This window comes from Scyliorhinus torazame, chromosome 7, assembly GCF_047496885.1.
Source record: "Scyliorhinus torazame isolate Kashiwa2021f chromosome 7, sScyTor2.1, whole genome shotgun sequence".
In the NCBI taxonomy this organism is placed as follows: Eukaryota; Metazoa; Chordata; class Chondrichthyes; order Carcharhiniformes; family Scyliorhinidae; genus Scyliorhinus; species Scyliorhinus torazame.
Window position 1 is genome coordinate 253,197,702 of NC_092713.1, and position 14,121 is coordinate 253,211,822.

The window sequence follows — 14,121 nt, forward strand, 5'->3', positions numbered from 1 at the left end:
CACACACTCACACACACTGTCTCACATACACACATACTCTCACACACACACATTCTCTCTTTCACACACTCTCACACACTCTGTCTCACACACACATTCTCTCTCTCACACACACTCACACTCTGTCTCACACACACACATACTCTCACACACTCTGTCTCACACACACATTCTCTCTCTCACACACACTCACACTCTGTCTCACACACACACATACTCTCACACACTCTGTCTCACACACACATTCTCTCCCACACAGACTCACACACTCTGTCTCACACACACACTCACACACTCTGTCTCACAGACACACTGTCTCACATACACACATACTCTCACACACTCTGTCTCACACACACATTCACTCTCTCAAACACACTCACACACTCTGTCTCACACACACATTCTCTCTCTCACACACTCACACACACTGTCTCACACACACACACACTCTCACACACTGTCTCACACACACATTCTCTCTCTCACACACACTCACACTGTCTCACACACACACATACTCTCACACACTCTGTCTCACACACACATTCTCTCTCTCACACCCACCCACACTGTCTCACACACACACACACACTCTGTCTCACACACACATTCTCTCTCTCACACACACTCACACACTATCTCACATAAACACACATACACACACTGTCTCACAAACACATACACACACTCTCACACACACTCTCTCACATACACATTCTCTCACACACACTCACACACTGTCTCACACACATACACACACTCTCACACACATTCTCTCGCATACACATTCTCTCACACACACACACACACTGTCTCTCACACACACACACATACTCTCACACACTGTCTCAAACACACATTCTCTCTTTCACACACACTCACACACTATCTCACATACACACACACACACACACACACTGTCTCACACACACATACACACAATCTCACACACACTCTCACATACACATTCTCTCACACACTGTCTCACACACACATTCTCTCTCACACACACTCACACACTCTGTCTCACACACACTCACACACTCTGCCTCACACACATATTCTCTCTCACACACACACACTCTCACACACTGTCTCACACACACATTCTCTCTCTCACACACACTCACACACTGTCTCACACCCACACACTGTCTCACTCACACATTCTCTCTCACACACACTCACACACTCTGTCTCACACACACATTCTCTCTCTCACACACTCTGTCTCACACACTATTTCTCTCTCTCACACACACACTCTCACACACTGTCTCACACACACATTCTCTCTCTGACACACACTCACACACTGTCTCACACACACACAATGTCTCACTCACACATTCTCTCTCACCACACTCACACACTCTGTCTCACACACACATTCTCTCTCTCACACACACTCAGTCTCACACTCTCACACACTCTGTCTCACACACACATTCTCTCTCACACACACTCACACACTCTCACACACTGTCTCACACACACATCCTCTCTCTCTCACACACACACACACACACTCTCACACACTGTCTCACACACACATTCTCTCTCTCACACACTGTCTCACACACACACACTCACACTCACATTGTCTCTCACACACTCTGTCTCACACACACATACACACACTCGCACACACTGTCACACACACATTCTCACTCACACACACACACACTCTCACAGTCTGTCTCACGCACACACACACTCTCACACACTCTGTCTCACACACACATTCTCTCTCACACTCACTCACACACTCTGCGTCACACACACATTCTCTCTCACACACACTCTGTCTCACACACACACTCTCTCACACACTGTCTCACACACACATTCTCTCTCTCACACACACTCACACACTGTCTCACACACACACACTGTCTCACTCATACATTCTCTCTCACACACACACACACTCTGTCTCACACACACATTCTCTCTCTCACACACACACACTCTGTCTCACACACACGCACACACTCTCACACACTGTCTCACACACACATTCTCTCTCTCACACACACTCACTGTCTCTCACACACACACACACTCTCACACACTCTGTCTCACACACATTCTCTCTCTCTCACACACACTCACACACTGTCTCACATACACACACACTCTCACACACTGTCTCACACACACACACTCTCACACATCTTCCCCACACACACTTTATCTCTCTCACACTCACACACTCTGCTTCACACATACATTCTTTCTCTCACACACACACACACACTCTCACGCACTATCTCACACACACATTCTCTCTCACACACACACTCAGTCTCTCCCTCTCCTTCACACACACACTCACACACTTTCCCACTGAGACACACTCAATTGCTCCTTCTCACATGCACACACTCTCTCTCTCTCTTACTCTCACACATGTACACACTTTCTCTCTCATACACATACACACTTATTCTCTCCCTCTCTCTCACGCACACCCTCACTCGCTCTTTCCCTCTCACACATACTCAATCGCTGCTTCTCACACTGACACAAATATACACACACATTCTCTCTCTCACACACACTCACACACTATCTCACATAAACACACATACACACACTGTCTCACACACACATACACACACTCTCTCACATACACATTCTCTCACACACACTCACACACTGTCTCACACACATACACACACTCTCACACACACTCTCTCGCATACACATTCTCTCACACACACACACACTGTCTCTCACACACACACACATACTCTCACACACTCTGTCTCAAACACACATTCTCTCTTTCACACACACTCACACACTATCTCACATACACACACACACACTGTCTCACACAAACATACACACACTCTCACACACACTCTCACATACACATTCTCTCACACACTGTCTCACACACACATTCTCTCTCACACACACCCACCCACACTGTCTCACACACACACACACACTCTCACACACTCTGTCTCACACACACATTCTCTCTCTCACACACACTCACACACTATCTCACATAAACACATATACACACACTGTCTCACACACACATACACACACTCTCACACACACTCTCTCACATACACATTCTCTCACACACACTCACACACTGTCTCACACACATACACACACTCTCACACACATTCTCTCGCATACACATTCTCTCACACACACACACACACTGTCTCTCACACACACACACATACTCTCACACACTCTGTCTCAAACACACATTCTCTCTTTCACACACACTCACACACTATCTCACATACACACACACACACACACACACTGTCTCACACACACATACACACAATCTCACACACACTCTCACATACACATTCTCTCACACACTGTCTCACACACACATTCTCTCTCACACACACTCACACACTCTGCCTCACACACACTCACACACTCTGCCTCACACACATATTCTCTCTCACACACACACTCTCACACACTGTCTCACACACACATTCTCTCTCTCACACACACTCACACACTGTCTCACACACACACACTGTCTCACTCACACATTCCCTCTCACACACACTCACACACTCTGTCTCACACACACATTCTCTCTCTCACACACTCTGTCTCACACACTATTTCTCTCACACACACACTCTCACACACTGTCTCACACACACATTCTCTCTCTGACACACACTCACACACTGTCTCACACACACACAATGTCTCACTCACACATTCTCTCTCACCACACTCACACACTCTGTCTCACACACACATTCTCTCTCTCACACACACTCAGTCTCACACTCTCACACACTCTGTCTCACACACACATTCTCTCTCACACACACTCACACACTCTCACACACTGTCTCACACACACATCCTCTCTCTCTCACACACACACACACACTCTCACACACTGTCTCACACACACATTCTCTCTCTCACACACTGTCTCACACACACACACTCACACACACATTGTCTCTCACACACTCTGTCTCACACACACATACACACACTCGCACACACTGTCACACACACATTCTCTCTCACACTCACTCACACACTCTGCGTCACACACACATTCTCTCTCACACACACTCTGTCTCACACACACACTCTCTCACACACTGTCTCACACACACATTCTCTCTCTCACACACACTCACACACTGTCTCACACACACACACTGTCTCACTCATACATTCTCTCTCACACACACTCACACACTCTGTCTCACACACACATTCTCTCTCTCACACACACACACTCTGTCTCACACACACGCACACACTCTCACACACTGTCTCACACACACATTCTCTCTCTCACACACACTCACTGTCTCTCACACACACACACACTCTCACACACTCTGTCTCACACACATTCTCTCTCTCTCACACACACTCACACACTGTCTCACATACACACACACTCTCACACACTGTCTCACACACACACACTCTCACACATCTTCCCCACACACACTTTATCTCTCTCACACTCACACACTCTGCTTCACACATACATTCTTTCTCTCACACACACACACACACTCTCACGCACTATCTCACACACACATTCTCTCTCACACACACACTCAGTCTCTCCCTCTCCTTCACACACACACTCACACACTTTCCCACTGAGACACACTCAATTGCTCCTTCTCACATGCACACACTCTCTCTCTCTCTTACTCTCACACATGTACACACTTTCTCTCTCATACACATACACACTTATTCTCTCCCTCTCTCTCACGCACACCCTCACTCGCTCTTTCCCTCTCACACATACTCAATCGCTGCTTCTCACACTGACACAAATATACACACACATTCTCTCTCTCACACACACTCACACACTATCTCACATAAACACACATACACACACTGTCTCACACACACATACACACACTCTCACACACACTCTCTCACATACACATTCTCTCACACACACTCACACACTGTCTCACACACATACACACACTCTCACACACACTCTCTCGCATACACATTCTCTCACACACACACACACTGTCTCTCACACACACACACATACTCTCACACACTCTGTCTCAAACACACATTCTCTCTTTCACACACACTCACACACTATCTCACATACACACACACACACACTGTCTCACACAAACATACACACACTCTCACACAAACTCTCACATACACATTCTCTCACACACTGTCTCACACACACATTCTCTCTCACACACACTCACACACTCTGTCTCACACAAACTCACACACTCTGTCTCACACACACATTCTCTCTCTCACACACTCTGTCTCACACACACATTCTCTCTCTCACACACACTCACACTGTCTCACACACACACACACACTCTCACACACTCTGTCTCACACACATTCTCTCTCTCTCTCACACACTCACACACTGTCTCACATACACACACACTCTCACACACTGCCTCACACACACACACTCTCACACATCTTCCCCACACACACTTTATCTCTATCACACTCACACACTCTGCTTCACACACACATTCTTTCTCTCACACACACACACACACTCTCTCGCACTATCTCACACACACATTCTCTCTCACACACACACACACACACTCAGTCTCTCCCTCTCCTTCACACACACACTCACACACTTTCCCACTCAGACACACTCAATTGCTCCTTCTCACATGCACACACTCTCTCTCTCTTACTCTCACACATGTACACACTTTCTCTCTCATACACATACGCACTTATTCTCTCCCTCTCTCTCACGCACACCCTCACTCGCTCTTTCCCTCTCACACATACTCAATCGCTGCTTCTCACACCAACACAAATATACACACATATTCTTTCTCTCACACTCGTGCATTCCTTCTCACACACACACACACTCATGCTCTTCCTTTCTCTCACACACTCCCTCATTCACTATCTTCCTCTCTGAATTAGGCTTGGATTGGATTGGATTGGATTTGTTATTGTCACGTGTACCGAGGTACAGTGAAAAGTATTTTTCTGCGAGCAGCTCAACAGATCATTAAGTACATGGGAAGAAAAGGGAAGAAAAGAAAATACATAATAGGTCAACACAAGGTATAAAATGTAACTACATAAGCACTGGCATCAGATGAAGCATACAGGGTGTAGTGTTAATGAGGTCAGTCCATAAGAGGGTCATTTAGGAGTCTGGTGACAGCGGGGAAGAAGCTGTTTTTGAGTCTGTTTGTGCATGTTCTCAGACTTCTGTATCTCCTGCCCGATGGAAGAAGTTGGAAGAGTGAGTAAGCTGGGTAGGAGGGGTCTTTGATTATGCTGCCCGCTTTCTCCAGGCAGCGGGAAGTGTAGATGGAGTCAATGGATGGGAGACAGGTTCGTGTGATGGACTGGTCGGTGTTCATGACTCTCTGAAATTTCTTGCGGTCCTGGGCCGAGCAGTTGCCATACCAGGCTGTGATGCAGCCCGATAGGATGCTTTCTATGGTGCATCTGTAAAGGTTGGTAAGGGTTAATGTGGACATGCCGAATTTCCTTAGTTTCCTGAGGACGTATAGGCGCCGTTGTGCTTTCTTGGTGGTAGCGTAGACGTGGGTGGACCAGGACAGATTTTTGGAGATGTGCACCCCTAGGAATTTGAAACTGCTAACCATCTCCACCTCGGCCTTGTTGATGCTGACAGGGGTGTGTACAGTACTTTGCTTCCGGAAGTCAATTACCAGCTCTTTAGTTTTGCTGGCATTGAGGGAGAGATTGTTGTCGCTACACCACTCCACTTCAGATGGGCTCAGATGGGTTCAGAGCATCTGACCCATAACAATTCAGCCGGTCCACTCTGGTTGTAATGTGTGGTGTGGTCCGGTAGCTCTGAACAAAAGGTGCGCTCACCTCATCTCTCTGGATCCCGTAGCCTGTTTCCTCATACCCTTCTTTAAAATCTGCACTGTTCACTCAACTAGACCATTTGACGAAGGGTGGTATAGGGCTGCCCGGATGTGTTTCAGCCCATTTGTTTCCATGAAGTGTTTGAGGTCTTCACTGGTGTACTGGGTACTGTTGTTTGGGACTAGTACCTCTGAGATGCTGTGGGTGCTGAAAGTGAGCCGTAGCTTCACAACGGTGGCCTCTGAAGTGGTGGACGACATTCGATGGATGCCTAACCATTTGGAACAGGAACATTGAGTCTTGGAAAAGTCCGGCAAAATCTGCTTGTAGGCGCACCCAAGACGGCCTGGCCAATCCCATGGGTGCGGCTGGCAGAGGCTTCTGATGCTCCTGGCATGTGGTGCATTTCTGGGCCAGCCGCTCAACCTTGCCATCCAGGCCAGGCCACTGTGGTGATCTTTGTGAGCGATCTGCAAGAATGGAAGGCGTGGTGATCACAAAGACATATAAAGCTCTTTTGAAGAACTAAACTAATTTTATTAAGACTACTAAATTTGAGTTCGACATTTATTCTAAATAGTAAACACATATATAATAATTTAACTACACTCACTAACGCTACCTCTATCTACTAACTATAACTATAATATCTTAACTAGCTCTGCAATACTTTGAATCTTGCCTCCTTCAGTTCTAATCCACTCTCCTCTGGAATTCCCTCTGGATTTCCCCAGAAGTCCAAGAGCCAGTGCAATATATAGTACTGTCTAGCTCCATCCAGTGGCTAGTTTTAATATAACATTAACTCTTCACATGCTGTACATTTGTATAATGTCACAGCCACCACATGTAGCTTCTGGCTAGCGTTTTCACTTCTGGCACCCCCAGGTGTCCATTGTGCAGGTCTTGAAGTATGGCCTGCCTGCCCTGGCTTGGGATCACGATGTGAGCTCCCCAGAGGAGGATGCAGTCCACCACACTGAGCTCTTTCTGCTTGCAGCTCCTTGGGCAGTTTCTCTTGCTGGCCCCTGTAGAAGACGACATGGCGTAACTCTGCCATTACTGGATCCTTCTGTGTCCAGTCAAGTATCTGAGCGGAGGTGACCGGTAAGGTTCCATAAAGCTCAGGGTCGATAAGACTTTGTCAGTCCTTGGTGGAGATGGGGGCTGTGTCAGCAACAGGAGCCAGCTCAGAGCATCTGCATTTCTGATGCTCCCGTCTCCCACTGGCGGCTGGCATTGAAGATCAGGCCCTGTGTCAGTGACAGGATGCAAATAGATCACAATAACCCATTTGCATCCTATTAATGTACTAGGCACTGGATTCTCCATGCTTCTGAGATTCTCCGGCCCTCTGGGCCGGGATTCACACGGGCATTGATTGTGACAAGTATTTCCCAGCATGGCCCAGGCATGGTGGACCTTATGCTGAACCAAGGGGGTACGTATTTAAGCTACGTGCCCCCTAATTTCATCGGAGGGCTCCCTCCCCCTAAAAGGCAAATCCTGCCCACTCCAGCCCCACCACCAGACACCCCATCAGATCCTCTCATCAGACCCCCCTCTAGAGGATCCCCTTCAGAGACACCCCTATGATGCCCCCACTGGACTCCCCCCATCAGATTCCCACCAGAGACCCCTACCAGAGACCCCCAGCAGCAGAGACCCCCACCCCCAGAGACCATTAGAACCCCTACCAGAAAACCAAACCAGAGATGCCCCCCCAGAGGCCCCGCCAGAGACCTCTATCAAACCCCCTCACCAGAGACCCTCACCAGAGCCCCCCTCCAGACACCCACCAGAGACTCCCATGAGAGACGTCCACCAGAGACCTTCATTAGACCCCCTACTAGAGACCGAAACCAGAGACCCCCATCAGAGCCCCCACCAGAAACTCCCATCGTGACCCCCACCAGAAACCCCATCAGACCCACCACTAGACCCCCACAAGAGACAGCTATCAGACCCCCCACCAGGGATCCTCATCAGACCTTCCCACCAGAGGCACCCATCAGACGTCCCTACCAGAGGACCCCACCAGAGATCCCCATCAGACTCCTCACCAGAGACCCCCATCAGATCCTCCTACCAGAGACCCTCACCAGAGATCTATATTGGACTTCCCTACCAGAGATCCCCACTAGAGACCCCCACCATAGCAGAGAACCCACCATATCAGAGAACCCCCATAAAGGGAGCCCTGATATCTGAGAAACCTCTACAGAAGAGAAACTTGCTGCAATGTTTATAATATTTAGATATGATTGACAGCTTATGACCACGTCAAAAGCAGCTGAGAGCTTTCTGTTGAGAAAAATTACGGTTAGTTTCAAAGCAAGGCACTTGAGATCCATTCAAGTGAGAAGATAAATTAAAATAATCAATCCAGACATCTGGTTGGAAGCTGTCAATTACAGGCTACTAAAAGCTATTTCTCTTTGAAGTGAATAGAAGCCTTGCAGATCAATGGATCTGAGGAGGTTCAAAGTATTATGTTGGGGTTTTGGATTTCTATTAAGTTACAGCTGCTGCTTTCTAGTCATCTGCCTGAGACAGCAGGTGTAAGGCTCAGGTGAGTGAGAAAGCAATGATTTTATTCACTGTTTCTGCTGCCTGGACTGCTCTTTAGGGGAAGGTTCTCTGCTATGAGGTGGGGGTGTTCTCAGATATTGGGGGTTCTCTGTTTTGGAGGGGGATTCCCTTGATGTGGGGTACCCTATTATGGGGGGTCTGATGGGGGTCTCTGGTAGAGGGGGGCTGATGGGAGGTTGTGAGGGGGGTTGGGCTACCCACATGCGTGCGTTCTGGGGAAGGGGTGACCTAGCAATTTGCATTGTGGGGTGGTGCCCCTATTTTTCGGGGGTGGAGCACGATTTGCATTGCAGGGCTAAAGGGGGCCTCCGCCGGACCAAGCTATCACGCCACCTGCTCAAGATGGCAGTCCAATAGCGGGATTCGTGACAGAATGCCTGTGATCCCCACCATGCATTGACTTGCATGGCAAGGACACTGAACCGCTTCTGGGTGTTTCTCCCAGCGCCAACGCGAAACAGAAGCGAATCTGCTCCAGTGAGGGAACATCGGGCTGGATTCTCCTTTCCTGAGACTAAGTGCTGACGCCAGGGCAGGATTTGTCGACTTTCACGACAGCAAAACTGGCGCCGAACCTGGACCGATTCAGTGACTGTGGAAGGGCTAGCACCGGCGCCACGTGGAACACAATCGATTCCAATGAAAAACAGCTCAGGATTCGGCAGGTCCATGACTGACACTCGGGAGGCTGACAAGCTGCAGCCACATAAACACATTACACTCCCCGCACGCACTCATCCCAGCCAACAAGGTGGCACTGGTTGTGCTGGAGAACGCCCATATGACTGATGGTTGGCTGGGCCAGAGGGCAGCTAGGGGGGCAGCCCAAGGGGGACACCTATACAACCTATGTTCACAGTGGGCGGGATACTATGTTGACTGATGCTGAAATTGGGAAACGCGATTGGGCGGAGAATAGGTTCTGACGCCGAAATCGTAGCGGGCGCCGATTTGATGCCAAATCACAATTCTCCAACACCTCAATTTTTTCCCCCAAATGGTTTGTCAATGGGACAGCTTTCAGTGCCCTGACTGGCTGTTCAGTTCAGTGGCCTATGGCCCTATGTTCACAGTGGACAGTCAGCGGCATGTATAGCTGCATGGCTGCCTGGCAAGTCGTGGCAATGGTGTTCCGTGCCCGTCCACCCCAACCCTACAGCCAACTTCCTGGCCTTCCCCCGTTACTCCCCCCGGCCCTGGCAGAAGCCCCCCAGCCAGCAACACAACTGTCAGCAAACTATGGCAATGTTGGGCACTTTCCATGTCCCCTCTCTCTCCGTCATCAGCCACAACACCGGTTTCACGATTTTTAAAAGTTCAAGTGAAACTCGCCGTCGGGAACTCAGCCCATCAGGGGCGGAGAATCACAGAGGCCCCAGAGATTACCGGGTCGGGCCTGCTAATGATATGCAAATAGTGTTTACTGTACGTGCGTTCCGGACCACATTGACGCCACAAGGAAGCCTCCAATTAACCAATCGGAGCACTGAACTGAACAGCCAGTCAGGGCACTGAAAGCTGTCCCATTGACAAACCATTTGGGGGAAAAAATTGAGGTGTTGGAGAATTGTGATTTGGCATCAAATCGGCGCCCGCTACGATTTCGGCGTCAGAACCTATTCTCCGCCCAATCGCGTTTCCCAATTTCAGCATCAGTCAACATAGTATCCCGCCCATAGTCTCCCGATCGGAGAATCCTGCGCTTGATCTGGAAAACGTATCCACTGGCAAAATAATTTTAAACAAACCTTTGATACAACCACCAGAGAGGGTTGAATAAAAGATGAACCAGCTCATTCTTCCTCACCTGGTGGTAATAAGAACATAAGAACTAGGAGCAGGAGTAGGCCATCTGGCCCCTCGAGCCTCCACCTTCCGGCCCGAACACCATAACCCTTAATGTCTTTATTCTTCAAAAAATTATCTATCTTTATCTTAAAAACATTTAATGAAGGAGCCTCAACTGCTTCACTGGATGAGGAATTCCATAGATTCACAACCCTTTGGGTGAAGACGTTCCTTCTAAACTCAGTCCTAAATCTACTTCCCCTTATTTTGAGGCTATGCCCCCTAGTTCTGCTTTCACCCGCCAGTGGAAACAACCTGCCCGCATCTATCCTATCTATTCCCTTCATAATTTTATATGTTTCTATAAGATCCCCCCTCATCCTTCTAAATTCCAACGAATACAGTCTCAGTCTACTCAACCTCTCCTCGTAATCCAACCACTTCAGCTCTGGGATTAACCTAGTGAAACTCCTCTGCACACCCTCCAGCGCCAGTACGTCCTTTCTCAAGTAAGGAGACCAAAACTGAACACGATACTCCAGGTGTGGCCTCACTAACACCTTATACAATTGCAGCAGAACCTCCCTAGTCTTAAACTTCATCCCTCCAGCAATGAAGGACAAAATTCCATTCAGCTTCTTAATCACCTGTTGCACCTGTAAACCAATTTTTTGCGACTCATGCACTAGCACACCCAGGTCTCTCTGCACAGCAGCATGTTTTAATATTTTATCATTTAAATAATAATCTCTTTTGCTGTTATTCTTACCAAAATGGATAACCTCACATTTGTCAACATTGTATTCCATCTGCCAGACCCTAGCCCATTCACTTAACCCATCCAAATCCCTCTGCAGACTTCCGGTATCCTCTGTACTTTTTGCTTTACCACTCATCTTAGTGTCGTCTGCAAACTTGGACACATTGCCCTTGGTCCCCAACTCCAAATCATCTATGTAAATTGTGAACAAATGTGGGCCCAACACTGATCCCTGAGGGACACCACTAACTACTGATTGCCAACCAGAGAAACATCCATTAATCCCCACTCTTTGCTTTCTATTAATTAACCAATCCTCTATCCATGCTACTACTTTACCCTTAATGCCATGCATGTTTATCTTATGCAGCAACCTTTTGTGTGGCACCTTGTCAAAGGCTTTCTGGAAATCCAGATATACCACATCCATTGGCTCCCCGTTATCTACCGCACTGCTAATGTCCTCCTCAAAGAATTCCACTAAAATAGTTAGGCACAACCTGTCCTCTATGAACCCATGCTGCGTCTTCCCAATAGGACAATTTCCATCCAGGTGCCTCGCTATTTCTTCCTTGATGATAGATTCCAGCATCTTCCCTACTACCGAAGTTCAGCTAACTGGCCTATAATTACCCGCTTTCTGCCTACCTCCTTTTTTACACAGTAGTGTCACGTTTGCTAATTTCCAATACGCAGGGACCACCCCAGAGTCTAGTGAATTTTGGTAAATTATCACTAGTGCATTTGCAATTTCCCTAGCCATCTCTTTTAGCACTCTGGGATGCATTCCATCAGGGCCAGGAGACGTGTCTACCTTTAGCCCCATTAGCTTGCCCATCACTACCTCCTTAGTGAAAACAATCATCTCAAGGTCCTCACCTGTCATAGCTTCATTTCCATCAGTCACTGGCATGTTATTTGTGTCTTCCACTGTGAAGATCGACCCAAAAAATCTTGTTCAGTTCCTCAGCCATTTCCTTATCTCCCATTATTAAATCTCCCTTCTCATCCTCTAAAGGACCAATATTTACCTTACCCACTCTTTTTTGTTTTATATATTTGTTGAAACTTTTACTATCTGTTTTTATATTCTGAGCAAGTTTACTCTCATAATCTATCTTACTCTTCTTTATAGCTTTTTTAGTAGCTTTCTGTTGCCCCCTAAAGATTTCCCAGTCCTCTAGTCTCCCACTAATCTTTGCCATTTTGTATGCTTTTTCCTTTAATTTGATACTCCCTCTTATTTCCTTAGATATCCACGGTCGTTTTTCCCTCTTTCTACCGTCCTTCCTTTTTGTTGGTATCAACCTTTGCTGAGCACTGTGAAAAATCGCTTGGAAGGTTCTCCACTGTTCCTCAACTGTTTCACCATAAAGTCTTTGCTCACAGTCTACCTTAGCTAGCTCATCTCTCATCTCATTGTAATCCCCTTTGTTTAAGCACAAAACACTAGTGTTTCATTTTACCTTCTCACCCTCCATCTGTATTTTGAATTCCACCATATTGTGATTGCTCTTTCCGAGAGGATTCCTAACTACGAGATCATTAATCAATCCTGTCTTATTACACAGGACCAGATCTAGGACCACTTGTTCCCTCGTAGGTTCCATTACATACTGTTCTAGGAAACTATCGTGGATACATTCTATAAACTCCTCCTCAAGGCTGCCTTGACCGACCTGGTTAAACCAATCGACATGTGGATTAAAATCCCCCATGATAACTGCTGTACCATTTCTACATGCATCCGTTATTTCTTTGTTTATTGCCTGCCCCACCATAATGTTACTATTTGGTGGCCTATAGACCACTCCTATAATACTCTCCTGATTTCACTGATCTGCTATTCTCCTTTAATCTCATGCTCCGTGTAATTTACCACTGTCTTACCTTTGGACCGCCATTCATCACAATATATCTGCAGCTACCAATTTGCCCAATCATACCCTTACCTCCATCTTTGTTACTCTTGTCCCTGTTAAAACCATTATATTCTGTCCCTGCTCCAGCTACAACTCCACTTCCAAAAATCCAAGATCCAAGGATATGAGTGTTTACAGCATAAAACTGGTCTAACCATTCACCTCCAGGTC